Consider the following 17253-nt stretch of genomic DNA (forward strand, 5'->3'; position numbering starts at 1 on the left):
CTTGCGGCAGGACAGCAGTACTTTTTGGTTTTTGTATCACTTAAAATTCAAATAAAATGTTTTAGTTTGAGATTGTTAAGTGACAAAATGTGGAAAAAGTTGAAGGGGAGATTTGCTATTCCAAAAATTATTTTATGCTCACTTCCTTTTTCACTGGTTTTCCAAAACCTTTACATTTCTGTGGAGGTCAAAGTATTTTACAAATTCTAAATCAACCAAATCAATCAAGTTTTATGAAAGGTTATCTGAGTGTAAGTTGTGATTGGTTGAGAATTCAAAGTTTTTAAATTTGTTATTATCCTGTTTGTCACAAAAGGTCCAACATTAAAAATATTTAAGGCAAATTATGCTAAGTTTTATTTTTTTTATTGATGAAACAGAACTTGTTTTTTCCATGAGCTTCAAAACTTAACCTAAGGGTGGTGCTTAGCTGCTCTAGTTATGGCCATAAAACTCTGACAGAAAAAGTAGGGGTTGTCCATTGTTAGTGAGGCATTTATTATCAAGGCCAAACAACATAAAAGAAAAAAAATTGAAAAGACATTATATCCGCAATGACGAAGCACATTTCATTGGTAGAAATTGGACTTTTTGTGCAACTTGTTTATTGTTGAGAAATTGGAAAATTTCTCAACAATAAAACCTATAAAACCTGTTTTTTAAGTCCAGACTATAGGTCCAAATGGAATGGCCAGAATTCATTATCAAAAATCTTTAGCAATCATTTTGGGTAGATGTGATGACAACCTTTTGGTATGGTGGGTATATTGCATTAAGATGATTTCCATGTCCTAACAATATTTCCTGCAAAACCGCTGCATTACCTGGCTAAAGTAAGTCAGCTAAAGTTGTTTGGGTTCAGATAGAATAGAGTGCCATCATACTGGAAAATCATGTAGCTGTTTAAAATGCAACAACAGGAATAAAGCATGTACTTTATGAGTGGTAAACATGCATGGAAACCAGTCAGATGGAAAAAATCATAGAGGATTATAAACAGATTCATACCATTTAAAATTCTTAAGATGATCATTGTTATCGTCATCTTTGCTTCAGTTTCACCCTCAGCTGCAGGATCAATCATGGCCCAAGGGTCACTGGAATCAAACACTAGCTCAAGCACTCAAGACTGAACTCCTTCTAACTCAAATGCGTCAGTCTATGTAGAAATCAAGAGTCAAGAGTTGCTCGTCCACCACAGTGTTGACTAATACTAGCTGATTAGTTTAATTCTGGTGCCTATTATGATGTCCTTGACCCAAATACAGAGAAAGCAGAATTAACTTTTTTTTAACCACAGTTTTAAAAAATGCTGAAATTCTTCTGAAATTCTACAATAGAAATCCACGCTTCATAATTGCGCTGTGTGGCATTTGTTAATGGAAAAAGTAAATACACCACTGTATAATGTCTGTAAACATTACACTGGAATGGTACAGAAATGCTACTTTGAGAACACAAAAAGCTTAAAGGTTGAACAAATTAACGCAGGTCTAAAGTTCAAATGTTTACATGAACCTTGAAAACAACAACATTTTGCACCATCTCATCATGTTATCCTCCCCAATCCTTGGTTTTTCCACTTCTATTTCTCTGTCTCTGCCTCTTCATCTCCGATACTCCCTGTGATCCTGCCCCCAATCTCTCCACCACCCCATGGCCAAACACAGTGACCCAGACTCCCTGCCTGCTTTGATGTGAGTGATGTGACCCCTGCGCTCCAGATGCCCCTACACCGCCAGCCTTATCCTCTCTTTAAGCGCCGGTACAGCCCACAGAGAGGACCAGTCATTAACCCTGTACAACCATCCACTGCTTAAACACATGATGTATCGCCCCATCCCCCCCACACACACACACACTCCCCTCTCCCCACAAAACACACTGGTATATTCCCCAAGATTCATCCAAACATGCATGTGTGGGCGAGAACCGATGATGCAACAGGCTCTTTAAACATTTAAAGAACGGGTCAGCTTTTCAAAGGGAGGAGTTGGAACCTTTGGCCACTGCTTCAGTTATCATGGTCAGTGGTGGAACGTCTGGTGATATGTCAGAAAGAAAACACATGAATGCCTAAGGACCAGAAAAGCCTGAATAATGAATGAAACATCCCATGTATTTGGATTATGATTGTATATCTTTTGTCATTCCAGAGCTGATAGAACATAAAGAATCACTGCTTTTATCTGCAAAGAGATCAAATGCAATAATGCAGAGACAAAATGTTTACAAGAAACATCTTGCAAGCACACAAACCAGTGTTTAACTCTTATGTCAGATGACTCAACCATGTTTTTTGGGGGGATTTTTTTTACTTTCATTGAAAGCAAATTAGAAACAAGTCATCTCAGAGTAATGATGAGTCATGGCCTCAACCAACCCTAAAGCTTAAACCTAAACAAATCACAGTCTGGGTGCCCCATATGACAAAGGAGAAAAGAGCAAGAACAAGAGCATTCCTCGGGGTTGAAAAACGAGGGAGGACGGTATCTTTATTAAGATGTACTGAAACACAGATCACCACAGATGGATGAGCGCCTTGCACAAAGAGGGTTTTCAGAGAATCAAATCCATCTTGTGCAGAGGTCGCAAACATCTGCTTGAAAAGTCAAACTGTTGCAACTTTGTCTTTCATTAGTGACTGGAAGCCCCCTGTTGAAAATGCTCGGGAAGTCTGCTAAGACATTATGTCTGAGAACTCAGTAAAAGCCACGAAAAAGAGATGCAAATGTGGGCTTCAATCGACAGCTCATCTGGGCAATTGATTTAAGTAGGCAAATGCTAATATTGTTTTAGTCGGGAGATTAAAATAAAGTCTAGCACTTTTACCGGCACATTCCCAGGGGTGATGTTTGTAGCTGGCCTGAAGCTTGTGGTGGTCAGTCTGGAGCTAGCAGAGCCTTTCATCAGATAACACATTTTCTGGTTCATGTAAAGATGTCCAGCATATCAACAAAGACATGCATCACGGTGATGTGAAATATGTATCTGTGCACAGTGCCCGCTTTCCACCTCCACCTCCAGCCATGACAATAAAAAAAAAATAAAAAAACGACATGGGAGAACAGACCATTCAGTCTTTCAGCACCATTTCTGGCAAGAATCCTGAGGAAAGTGTGGGAGGAGATCGAGGAGGCCAGGGAGCGTCCTCTGGGGGAGGCAGACAAGGATGGGGCAGTGTTGAAAGGGTGAGAACCAGAGTGTCTCAGAGTCAGAGAGCAGAGCAGAACCCGGTAGGATGCATCCATAATAACATATGAAATAAAAATGCTATATGTGCAATTTGGACACCAGGTAGCAACCACCAGGATGTATCTAGAACTGCACTGTGAAGTTCAAAAGATTGCCTCATCTTAGAAAATTCATGCTAAACGAGCTGATTAAAATGTCCTAGCTGGGTGAAAAAACATAATTTTCTTGACCAAAACTACTTTATATTATTTTGTTGTGTATTAGCTTGGAGGATTTTTTGAATAATTCAATGGACTCCTTTGGTAGCTGTTTGAACTTGCAAAATAATTGTGAGTTGACTGAAACATTTTATACTTTATCAATTTAAAAAGCACAGCGCACCTTAATCAACATGAGCATTGCGGTCCGTCATGCAAATGTGCCAGAAATCCATCCATCCATCTATCCATCCACCGTTTATATCCACTTTTCTGTGGAGGGTCATTGGGGAGCTGGGCCCTATCTCCAGCGGTCATTGGGAGAGAGACAAGGTACACCCTGGACAGGTCGTCAGTCTATTACAGGGCAACACACCATATACCCATACCTAAGGGCAATATCGAGAGACCAATTAACCTAACAGTCATGTTTTTAGACTGTTTTTAAACTGTTTTAGCCAAAATACCCAGAGAGAACGCACACATGCAAGGGGAGAATATACACATCCCATGCAGAAAGACCCCGGTTTCCACAGTTGTACATAATAAACAGTTATGCAGGATGTTTGTTTACTTCCCTAAATACAGCTCATTAAATTGCTTCCATAGTGCAAATCGTTTTTTTCAAGTTTTTCTTCAAACAGCCCCTAAGAAACAAGACAAGTTTGGCACTATTACAGAAAGGACTAAGCAACAGGAAAGTGTTGTACCAGTAGTTGGCGTAAACAACGTCTGAGCTATAGTTTGGCATTAAAATACAAATATTTTTGAATTTCACTTTATAAAAGGCTTAGGAAAATGTTTATAGGTATGGCTATGTTTTTACATTGTGTCAGTGGATGACAATTACAAATTGAAAGTAAAATGAACAAGCTGACTGCACAGCTTAGACTATGGCATGAGAAAACAAACTAACATAAAGATAAAAGGAAAGAAACAGGAAAGAATCCTCATGAACCACAAAGTTACAGAACCTGTAGATAAATAGTTTTTTTGCTTAGAAACCCTACACAAATCTGTTCCAAATTCAGTTACAGTAAGCAATGGGAATTTTTTCATGGCATGTAAATTTATGACGTCCATCTATTCTTATCCCAGGTGACAGAATAATAATGAGCCATAGTAATCATGCCCTATGATTTATTGAAAACAACGCCATTCCTCAAAGACACAATGACATCCTGGCTGAAACTCTTTCATCATAGCCCGCATTAATCAGGATTTAAGTGTAACAATGCATTTTCATCTGTTTCAAAGAATTGAATGTTATACAGAAATACAATGGTTTCAGCTGGAGTCCTGCACAAATGGTAACTAAAATGATGGCATTTCCACAGTAAGTGGAACAGTAACAGTCATATAGAGTTTGTATGATGTGGCCAATAATGAAAGCGTTTCAACCCTGTTATCATGACACAAGGCAGAGTACATCATACACATTATAATATGAACGCTGAGATTCTGGAACATGACCTCTAGCTATCTCATCAGTGCAGCTGATAAGACTCCAGGATCAGTGCTTCTTTGTTCCTCCTTCTGTCTGGAATTTCAGGTACAGACTGCAGGAAAATGCACATGGAAGAAAAATCTTATCAAAGTTTCTGCATATGGAATACACTTAGACAATGCTAATTATCAGAATCCTGATCTCACTTGTCTGTATTAATCTGAGCATTTGTATCACCTTTGTCCTGAACAGAATTAGATATTCTGTGGTTTTCTCTCACCGTTGCACCATGTTATCAGCTTCCAGTTGTTTAGAAGTGTTCTTCTTCTAGTCTCATCTTCTGATTAAAATATATTCACTACCTGTGATTGTATGGCCAACACAAAGTACAATAGTGTATAATAATAAAGAGGAAGCATGAAGATTCATGGTTGCCAAAGTTCTTTATGAATAAAAATCCTAAGAATGTGTTGTCCATTTGTATTCAGCCTTCATCACCATAATAACCCCAAAATACAATCCAGTGCAACAAAATGTCTTCAAAAGTTTTTTCCTGTTTAATAACTTCTTTTGGAGGAAACGGAAAGGAAAGAAAAAACTGAAAAAGGACAAAAATAAGAAAAGGACTTTCAATAGTCAATACTCTACAAAGTATTGACTGAGGGGGGCTGATTACCAATTCAAGCTGCGCTTTTTAAGATTCTAATTTGTATCATTTGCCTTTAACTTTACAATGGTGGAAAAAAATTTGTTGATCATGTAGGACACCTTCTTAGAAAAACCTAACTGTACAGTACTCAACAGCAGTAGGAAGCCTGTGACTATCGCTGCTCATCTACAGTATAGGAATACTCAGCAAGGAACTCCGTAACTGCTGGGGGATCGATAACCATGCCCATTGGGTAACTAAACCTTGGGGTAGTGAGGAAACAGCTCCTCCTGACCCCTCTGTGCCTTCAGAGACAGTGTGTCATCCCAGCAGGTCAATACGTCTAGAAGCGGCAGTATGGGGCCATCACATTTTGGGACAGCAAGTTGACCTGTCATGCGTGTCACTACCTCAAAAATAACAGTTGTCTCAATTATGCTAAATATGCCTGTGTTCTCAAAGGTTTTAGTCTGCAACAGTTATGCTTTGTATTTCTGAATACACCCTTTTCTTTTACTGTTCCATCTCAGCATTACTAAAAAACAAAAAAAAACTGTTATATGTCACCTTTTATACATATTAGACTATAGTGCGATAGAAAAAGTTATGCCCACTTATTGGACTGCTACAATTTGTCTTTCAAAATAAACAGAGCCAACTCCAGTGTAAAAATATCAGATATAACTGCCTTTCTATTAAGACCAACCATAAATCAATAAAGGCTATTCTCCAAAGGCACTCCCAGTTGCTTGTGGCAAGGTATTGATCTCCCTAAATGCAGGTGTCTGCATGTTGTTTTTGGAGAAACACTGTGGCCTTTCTGTGAGCCAGTATACCCCCAGCCCCCCTTCATCATCCCCCGCCTTTAGCTTTTACTCCATGGGTTTCTGTGTCCCACCACCGGGGCGAAGCACCTCCAGCATAGCACCTCCACAGAGGCCGACGTGTGACTTGATGCCATCAATAAAACAATCGTCTGAGATGGAACTCCGTCGCGTCCCGCACAGTTAGTCCTGGCCCTTTGCAATAAATCACCTTGATGGAGGCATGCCCTCAAGAAGGAAAAACACTCAATATCTCACCAGTAGGCTTCTTCGATCCATACCAGTTCATGTTTGCCCTTTTTTTCTGCTTTTAACTCCAGGTCTTCAGGATTCTGGGTTAGTCAGCTGTAGGGCCAGTGCACAAGTGACAGTAAAAAAGTTAAATGGAACACTAAAGCTTTAAATATATGGATGCAAAACTGTTGAGAAAAATCAATGTAAACAAGGGAGTCCTTGCTTTGTGAAATAATTTTTGGTACAAAATGTTACATAAACTTGAGAACTATATAATGATTTAGAATAGAATAAAATAGAATACAATACAATACAATACAATACAATACAATCCTTCAATACATTTCAGCCTGTACCCTAGTACGTAGAAGGGGTTTAACTGCACACACAATTCAGGGTTAGGTCTGTTAAGGTCACAGTTTTGTCTGTTTTAAAAAAGAGAAGTGTAAAAGTGTTTTTTACTTTATTCAACAGTGAGCAAAGAATGTTTCAATTTTCTAACAATAATCTGGTTTTTCAAAATGCTCTAGCATTTCAAAACATGGCTAGTACAGAACTGAGTGGAGGGTTGATTTAGTAAATTATTTGAAATCATTATGCAGCAATAAAACCATTTGAAAATGAAAAAGGTTTTAGAATAAGATTGTTCCTACAGACTTTACCTTGATGTAATTTGAGGTGCGTAATTAGGTGTGAAGGTGAGCAACATACCATATCACTTGGAGTCTTCCTCCCTTTGTTTTGATGCTTAAAGAGGCACGGCAAAAACTGTAGTTGCACACAGTTCCCCACATAAACGTTCTTCTTCTTCAGGTGTTTTATGGCAGATGGGTGACCAACTGCAAGGTCTACTTTTAAGACTGGACCTAAACTTTCCTTTTAGACAAAGCCTTTAGTTAGAGTGGCTTAGGTTATCCTGAGCTATCTTTGTAGTGATGCTGCTATACGTTAAGGCTGCTGGAGAACATAATAACCTCTGGCGGAGCCCTTAGCCAGGGATGTATTCAACTCCCACCTCCTGGAGAGCTTTGACCAGATTCCGGGGGATGTTGGAGACATAGAGTCCGAGTGGACCATGTTCTCCAATTCAATTCAATTCAGTTTATTTATATAACGCCAATTCACAACACATGTCGTCTCAAGGCACTTCGCAAAGGTCAGGTACATACATTCCAAATAATCCTAACCATTGAACAGTGCAGTCATCTATTGTCAATGCTGCTGCCGGTAGCTGCGGCCGTAAGGTCTGCGGTGCCAATCCCCGAACCCGGTGGTGGACCCCGGCAGTAAGGGACACTGTCAAGCTGAAGAAGGAGTCCTATCGGCTGTGGTTGGCTTGTGGGACTCCTGAGGCGACTGACAGTTACCATGAGGCCAAGAGTGCCGCGGCCCGGGCGGTGGCAGAGGCAAAAACCCGGGCCTGGGAGGAGTTCAGTGAGGCCATGGAGAAGGACTACCGGTTGGCCTCGAAGCGATTCTGGCCAACTGTCCGTCGCCTCAGGAGGAGGAAGCAGTATGTCGCCAACACTGTTTACAGTGGGGGTGGGAAGTTGCTGACCTCAACTGGAGACATTATCGGTCGGTGGAAGGAGTACTTCGAAGATCTCCTCAATCCTGCCATCACGCATTCACTGGTGGAAACAGAGGCTGGGGACTCGGGGTTGGACTCTTTCATCACCCAGGCTGAGATCTGCCCTGAATACCTCAAGTCTCTCGATGTTGTGGTGTGTCATGGTTGACACGCCTCTTCAACATTGCGTGGCGGTCGGGGACAGTGCCTCTGGACTGGCAGACTGGGGTGGTGGTCCCCCTTCATAAGAAGGGTGACCGGAGGGTGTATTCCAACTACAGCGGGATCACACTCCTCAGCCTCCCTGGTAAGGCCTACGCCAGGGTATTGGAGAGGAGAGTCCGGCCGGAGGAGCTGGAAGAGGTGTCTGGGGAGAGGGACGTCTGGGTGTCTCTGCTGAGTCTGCTGCCCCCGCGACCCGGTCCCAGATTAGCGGAAGAAGGCGAGTACGAGTACGAATGGAATGTATGTACTTGACATGGAATTTGTATGATTTGACTAAATTGACTTTGTAAAGTGCCTTGAGATTACATGGGTTGTGAACTGACACCATTGAAATAAACTGAATTTAATTAAAGGCGTTTTTTTGCCATCTACTAAACTAGAGTGTAGACAGGGAAATAAAATAAAAAATATACTATTATTGGATATTGGATTTGTTTTCTTCAAAAATGACCTATAACCTTATATTTTTATCATATTGACTCCAAAAAGGTTTTCCATTAGCAATATTTAACAGTTTTCTAAAAAAAAAATATTAGTTCTACATTTCCAGTTTTGCTCAAATCTGAAAAAATGGCTTAAGCAAAGATCCATCCCATTTCTATACCCATGTCTTCCACACAGGGTCCCAGGGGAGGTAGTGCCTATCTCCAGTTGTCTGCAGGCAAGAGGCAAGGTACAACCTGGACAGGTCACCAGTCCATTGCAGGGTTTTTGGAAAAGAGCATCTAAGGCTAGTCAGCACAGAGGGTGCTAGAGAGAAAAGCTCTTTGAGAAACCTGAGTAAAGTTGATCCGTTGAACTTGAGTTGAGCAGGTTTTGGTAAGCATTTCATACTTTATTTTGCATTTAAAATTAAATGTTTCAAAGGCACTAATGAGCCCTAGGTATCAGTAGAAATAGGCAAAATGGATTTTCTTAAATAAATACTTTTGTTTTCATGTTGTAAATTCTCTGAAACTAATACTGTTTTGAGTAGTTTTTTGTGCAACGTTTCTGCTACATTTGGTAGCAGCGAGCTAACTGCATGGACATTGGTTGAAAATTAGAAACCCACAAACTTTTCTTTGTTAGATATTGCACCGCTTTTGCATTAAATCAGTTTTGCTTGTTTGGTGTTTGATTGTGTTTTATTAATTTATTAGTGGCCTTTAATGAAAGCCAAGGTTTTTTTTCTGCCTGCCTGGAGCTGCCGCTGCTGACTGGTTTCCTCCACATTCATTTACTCAATTGTGCTTCCCCTGCTGGTGACCAATGGTGACCCTCACCCATGGAGTGCCTCTTTCAGAAAACTGAAGTCCCTCCATAGACCAATTTGGCATCTATTCATTGTATTTACTCTTTCACATTAGGTAAACAGTGAAGAGCTTCCTTTTGCCAGCTGGATTAGACCAAAGTGAAGCACCGAGTTGTGAATTAGTGATTTCATTGTGAAATAACTTTGCACTGCGTGAACTTAAATGCAACCTGAATGTTGCCGATTAAAAAGTTAAAAACTGAATTCATTCAAGGGACCAGTCTCAATTAAAGGGGGTGGTCAAAATAAAATATTGCAGGGCAAAGATTATTATCTGTGAACCTGTATGTTCAGCTTTTAGATTATTAATCTAAACAGAGCTTTATATGTTGGTTTTGCTATGTTCCCAATGCTCCTGTAAAATATATTTTGCTGGATGAGATTGATTATGTCCTTGAAAATTTACCAAATATGCTAATAATCATTTTATGTTTTGGTAAGGGCTTGTGAAAGCAGAATTTGCCAATAGACTTAAATGTTATAATTAACTTCTTGTGTTGATTGAGGACAGCTACACCACACATTGTTTCTCTGCAAAAACCAGTTTAAAATGTAGGGGAATTTCACATTAAACATTCTGCATGAGTACTGCTAAAAAAAAGAGCAGTATTCATTCGAGACACATGCATACTGAGGCTGCATGAAACATTTTCAGTGTAAGTACTATTACAACCCTTGTATTTAGTGTGAGGAAGAGTGCGGCTGTCAAACTAAATGCCAAGGTAAAATGCAGGGGAAAGAGAACTCACGATTAGCCAGGTCTTCTTTTTTTGTCTGAGAATCAGCTGCTCTGTTTTTATCTTATCACTGACAGGTTGTTTGGCTTTTGTTACAACTTCGTATCTTTGTGTGTGTGAAAAGGGTCACAGATTTGTAAATGTATCCATAGAAACAAATGCATGTTGGTGGTCTTTTTTCTTTCTCACACTTGAATAACCAACTGGCCCATCAGCAAGATAAATATTTGATCTTTAAAATAACATCTTAAAAAGGAAAACATGTCAAGACTTTTAACAATTCTATAATCACCAGTCTTCAGTATATGGTGTTATTTTTATCACTGCAAAATTAGTTTTGTTCCATTAAGTTAATACTTAAGTTAATACTGTTGCCACATCCTCCTTATTCAGGAGGAGGTATTGCTGCAAAGTCAATGACTAGATGTAAACAGTAGAGCTTTATATGATTAACTTAATTTGACTGCATTGCATTATAGATGAGATTTAATTAGGCTGTGTGTAACTGGATCTGAATCTGGCTATTTGTCTGGCTTGTACTGGAATGAACTCTACTGGACTGGACCAATTTGTATTCTAATACTCTGGATGTAAATTGGAACCTGCTTGTCTTGTAAAATGCATTGAGATGACATTTGGTGCTAATTGGTGAACTAAGCAAGGGACATTATTGTTTGAAACACCTCACATTGTGTGGATATCACTAGAATTTAAACAGCACTGGCTAAGAGTTAGCTCTGTCACACTAACACTTGACAGCAGACAGGATCAGTATGGAAGACACCCCATGGATCCATATCTTAGCAGAATGCCCAATCAAGATGGATGCGTCTGGGAGACAATAGCTATGCTCACTGATAGGACAACAGACAGGCATCTGTTATGATAAAGAGTTTTAAATGCATCTTTTAAAATTGATTGTAATCGTTATGTGGTATGAGTTAGATTGTTAGTTTTTAGTACACTTTTATTTTTGTAAAATGTGAAAATGTAAAACAAAAACTAATTCAACCAAGATGTTGTTGTAAAAGAGATGATGATGGCTAAGATGAATCCATCAGGCTTACTGCTGTCATGACAGATTAGATAAATGATTGGCCATTTTTCTCCGGGAAACAAACAAACCCATAACTTGCTACCTTAGAAAACTAAATATGACACACAACCCCCCAAAAAAAGTAATATAATGATGAGAATAAGAATGATTGATACAATATGGTTCTTCTCATAGGACAACATGAGCCTTTTGAAAAAAAGGCTATATTTTCTATTATCTTTTGTATTTGTTGTTTGCATTTCCATTCTGAGGAGAGCATCTCGCTTTGTAAAGGGCAGAACAACAGCAACTTCCCAAACTCGAAAGTGTTTTGGGTGCTTTTATAATGTAAGCAATCATGAAGAAGAAAATGTAGCAAAAGTAGGGCATTACCAGCATATATAGAAATTTTTATATAATAAATTATGGAGCGATTCAGCTGGTGGTAAACCATTAACTCCAGTTTTCACACTGAATTGGAGAGGAGGTACAAACTCTCCAAAAATACCTGTCAGGTATTAACTCATACACTGTAAACCTAGATTTTGATTCAACTCAAAGAGAGTGAGTTCATATTACTTAAATGTGTCTAATTTATTGAAATTACTTGAGGATTCAGATTAAGCTGAACTTTTCATGTCCTTTTTTCTGTAACTGTATTTTTAAGTCCAGTCAATAGTTTCTACTCAAATTGAGTTAAATTACTTGAATGTCATTTCATAATGTAATTTCATTACATTAATGGGGATTTCTGAGTAAACTTTACTTTTTAATGGCCTATCTTATTGTAATTATATGTTTGAGCTCAAATAACTCAATATCAGGTTTTGCCTGTTAGAAACACATTGACCTCACCCATCTGCAAAAAAAATCTAGTTTAAACCAGTTTTAACAGTGTCACTGATGAGCTCTGACCTTTTGCATACAGAACTGAGATAAATAATGCAGGTGTAAAGTTTCATCAAGAGAAGTTCAAGCAAGCAAGTAATTCAACCCAAGTTTGAAACCTTTGTTGAATGACATGACTTCAACCACAAAACGGTAAGTTGGAACTCTTTAAGGTTTAGTTCCTCAACTAATGTCAGCTTGTTGGTTATTGTGTTCATTTGGAAAACCACACTGCAGGCGATGGTGCTAGGGGTTCGTCTCGTCATCGTGGGCAAGAAACTGCCTACTGATGGTGGTCAGAGGGCTCGATGGTTGCTGATTCTGTCAGTCAGTGGCTACCATGTAGCTTACCACTGTCAGTGTGTATGAATGAGTGGATGACTGATTGTATTTACCATTTTTGCAATTGTTTTTATGTATTTTTCACAGTTCTATTGATTGAAAGTGAAAAGTTATGTTAGGTCAAACCAAATGAAGAGTTTAACTTAATTGTTTAAACAAAGTATCTTCAGTTACTGTAACTTGGCTATTTGTACATTCAACTTAAAAGTTTAATTCCATTAAATTAGGGGCTGAAGTACATTGAACATAGTCCACTTCACTCATTAAACTAATACGTCATTACTTAAACATTTTAAGCAATGAGTTACCTTGTTATAGTTTTAGGGACAGATTTGACCCACATGCAGAAAGCATTCAGGAGACAGGAAACTTTTGACAAAGATTTTATTTACAGCGAACGAGGTGGTGCAGGAAAAATCGGAACCGGGAGGCCAATTGTAAGGTAAGTAGAGCTGGTAAGTAAAAGTGAATCTTAGAGTGTATTTTCTAAATAACAAATCTGTCTTACTAGGAATGAGGAGTGATCCGCCAGGAGGGGGGAGTGACAACGAAGTTGCGCACAGAAGAGACCGGAGCTGGTGGGTACTTGACACAAGTTGTTTGGCACTGAGGTTCTGGTGAAGGTTCTGCAGTGATGGAGGGTGGACAGGGTTCGCCTGGGGAGGTCCGTGGTAAAATCCAGTCAGGAAGCTGCCAGCCAATTGTTGACAAACGAAGTAAGCAGGGAGCTTAGATCTTAATCCACAAAGTTGGAGATCCTTTTCCAAGAGTCGAAAAAAATCCAAAACAGCAAACAATGCTGAGGGCGAAGTCAGGTTCAGGTAAACAGCCTGCAAAGGAGCACATATGAAAGTTACATAGGGCAAAGAACAAAGCAAGGATTATTTATGGCTTGCGCTTGAGCTTATGCCACTGAGGGCAACACTCTGGCAATGAGTTGCTGGCAGCCTCCTTCTTAAATACCCTCCATGGATGATTAGGGAAATAGGGAACACCTGTCACCTCTCCTCACAGTTCCTAGTGCCACCTAGAGGCTAAGCAAAGTGAACAGCACCAGAAGGCAGACATAGCACTCAGGTCCTGACATACCTTGATTAAGTAGATTCTACTTATCTGGGCTTACAGTGTATAATCACTGCAAAAATGCTGAAATTAAATCTGACAGGGTTAATTTGCCTTTGCTAATTATGATGTGCATATATTACTCGACGCACAAAATATATTCCAGATAATTCTATTTAAACACAGCAAATTTCATTATTTCTGAAATATCCACAATTACTATTCCAGGTATGATTCAATCCTTTATTTTATTTAATCTTACATTCTGTTAGTAGATACTTCCAAAGTGTTTGAACCAATAGATCCAGTGATGAACCATATGTAGCTTAGATGGATGAGAGTATGACAGCACTCTGCCTTAACCGACTATTGCTCTGAGTCATATAATGTGTGTGTGTGTGTGTGTGTGTGTGTGTGTGCGTGCGTGCGTGCGTGCGTGCGTGCGTGCGTGCGTGCGTGCGTGCGTGTGTGTGTCTGTCTGTGGGGGGGTTAACTGTGTAAACTCACACATAGGGACCCCTAGGGACCTAAGCCCAAGCCTGGGGGAGATAAAGACCTCTCCTAAAATGTAAACACTCTCTGAAGTGGCGAGCAGGCAAGCTGTAGTTGGACACACAAACATTTCAAGAAATGCAGTCCCAAGGTCAAGGTTAAGCGGTGCGCTCCTTCAAGGCCCACTTTCCCTCTTGGCCCTCCATCTTGCCATTGGATCTGCTGTTGAGTTCAGGTGCTGAAACATGGGCCACTCTGACAAAGAAAGAACTGTGAGAATGTCTAGGGCGAGAGAATGGAGGCGATGGTTCACGGGCTGCCACAACCAAAGGTTTAACAAAGACCAGTTCTTGTTTTTTATTCATAGTGAAAACTAAATTCAAAGAATTTGGTTTCTGGAGCTAATACAAAGTATTTGCCCCCTTACAGAATTTACTTTATTTTTGGCTTTTCATGACGTGATTGTTTCAGATCAAGTGCATTTTTACATGAGGCAAGGATTACCACCCTCCACCCTAACCCTCTCTGACACACACACAATTGAACCCTTTTGATAGAACCTGTCTGACAGCATGAAGTAGTCTAAAAGAAATCAAAAAGCAACACATCATGCTCCAATCTAAAGATACCTAAGAACAGGTGAAAAACAAAGTATCGATCAGTCTGGAAAAGTTACAAAGCTATTTCTAAGGCTTTTGGACTTTATCCACAGTTGGAGTCAATGTCCATGAATTGAGAAAACATAAAACAGTGTGGAACCCACTCAGGAGCTCTGGCCAACTAAAAGTACTCCATGAGCACGTTGCCCAGTCTCCCATGAGGTCACGAAAGAACCCAGAAGAACATCTAAAGCACTGCATGCCTTACTTGCCAGAGCTAAGGTCAGAGTTTATGATTCAACAATAAGAAAGACAATGGGCGAAGTGGTATCCATCAAAGAGATCCAAAGCAAAAACCACCACTGGGCAAAAAAAACACAAAAGCCAGTTTCACAATTGCCAATAACATTTAGATAATCCCAATACTTTTGAGGAAATGTTCTTTTGAATGACGAGACAAAAGTGTAACTTGTAACGGCAATTCAGAAAAAGAACACCACCACGATGGTCCAAACATGTACAGGTCCTTCTCAAAATATTAGCATATTGTGATAAAGTTAATTATTTTCCATAATGTAATGATGAAAATTTAACATTCATATATTTTAGATTCATTGCACACTAACTGAAATATTTCAGGTCTTTTATTGTCTTAATACGGATGATTTTGGCATACAGCTCATGAAAACCCAAAATTTCTATCTCACAAAATTAGCATATTTCATCCGACCAATAAAAGAAAAGTGTTTTTAATACAAAAAACGTCAACCTTCAAATAATCATGTACAGTTATGCACTCAATACTTGGTCGGGAATCCTTTGGCAGAAATGACTGCTTCAATGCGGCGTGGCATGGAGGTAATCAACCTGTGGCACTGCTGAGGTCTTATGGAGGCCCAGGATGCTTCGATAGCGGCCTTTAGCTCATCCAGAGTGTTGGGTCTTGAGTCTCTCAACGTTCTCTTCACAATATCCCACAGATTCTCTATGGGGTTCAGGTCAGGAGAGTTGGCAGGCCAATTGAGCACAGTGATACCATGGTCAGTCAACCATTTACCAGTGGTTTTGGCACTGTGAGCAGGTGCCAGGTCGTGCTGAAAAATGAAATCTTCATCTCCATAAAGCTTTTCAGCAGATGGAAGCATGAAGTGCTCCAAAATCTCCTGATAGCTAGCTGCATTGACCCTGCCCTTGATAAAACACAGTGGACCAACACCAGCAGCTGACACGGCACCCCAGACCATCACTGACTGTGGGTACTTGACACTGGACTTCTGGCATTTTGGCATTTCCTTCTCCCCAGTCTTTCTCCAGACTCTGGCACCTTGGTTTCCGAATGACATGCAGAATTTGGTTTCATCCGAAAAAAGTACTTTGGACCACTGAGCAACAGTCCAGTGCTGCTTCTCTGTAGCCCAGGACTGGGGAATGCGGCACCTGTAGCCCATTTCCTGCACACGCCTGTGCACGGTGGCTCTGGATGTTTCTACTCCAGACTTAGTCCACTGCTTCCGCAGGTCCCCCAAGGTCTGGAATCGGCCCTTCTCCACAATCTTCCTCTTCTCGTTGTGCAGCGTTTTCTGCCACACTTTTTCCTTCCCACAGACTTCCCACTGAGGTGCCTTGATACAGCACTCTGGGAACAGCCTATTCGTTCAGAAATTTCTTTCTGTGTCTTACCCTCTTGCTTGAGGGTGTCAATAGTGGCCTTCTGGACAGCAGTCAGGTCGGCAGTCTTACCCATGATTGGGGTTTTGAGTGATGAACCAGGCTGGGAGGTTTAAAGGCCTCAGGAATCTTTTGCAGGTGTTTAGAGTTAACTCGTTGATTCAGATGATTAGGTTCATAGCTCGTTTAGAGACCCTTTTAATGATATACTAATTTTGTGAGATAGGAATTTTGGGTTTTCATGAGCTGTATGCCAAAATCATCCATATTAAGACAATAAAAGACCTGAAATATTTCAGTTAGTGTGCAATGAATCTAAAATATATGAATGTTAAATTTTCATCATGACATTATGGAAAATAATGAACTTTATCACAATATGCTAATATTTTGAGAAGGACCTGTAGAGTGAGATGGTCAGTGTTGTGTACAAACTAGTTCAGTTGAATGCATTCATTGGTGCAGCACACATTTTTGTGAACTTTGAACTGGACGATGCTGTTTGTTAAGTGAGGAACTTACAGAGAACCTCATTTAATTAGGTTTAGGAATGAACAAAAGTTTTACACTATTTTTTTGGTGGCAAACTTTGAATATAGAGAAGGAACCGCAGTATCTCTCCACAAGACTCCCACTCAGTGTCTGCTGAGCTTCAGTGGACAAAAATAGGGAATAAATGCGGTTCAGCTCTGTGTGGTCCTATAATAGTAATTTCTCACCATCTTTTAGACTTGACTTTGACATCTTTATAATATAAATACATCATGTGAGCAAAGAGAGAGAGAATAAAACTG

The sequence above is a fragment of the Girardinichthys multiradiatus genome, chromosome 8 (assembly GCF_021462225.1).
Source record: "Girardinichthys multiradiatus isolate DD_20200921_A chromosome 8, DD_fGirMul_XY1, whole genome shotgun sequence".
NCBI lineage: Eukaryota > Metazoa > Chordata > Actinopteri > Cyprinodontiformes > Goodeidae > Girardinichthys > Girardinichthys multiradiatus.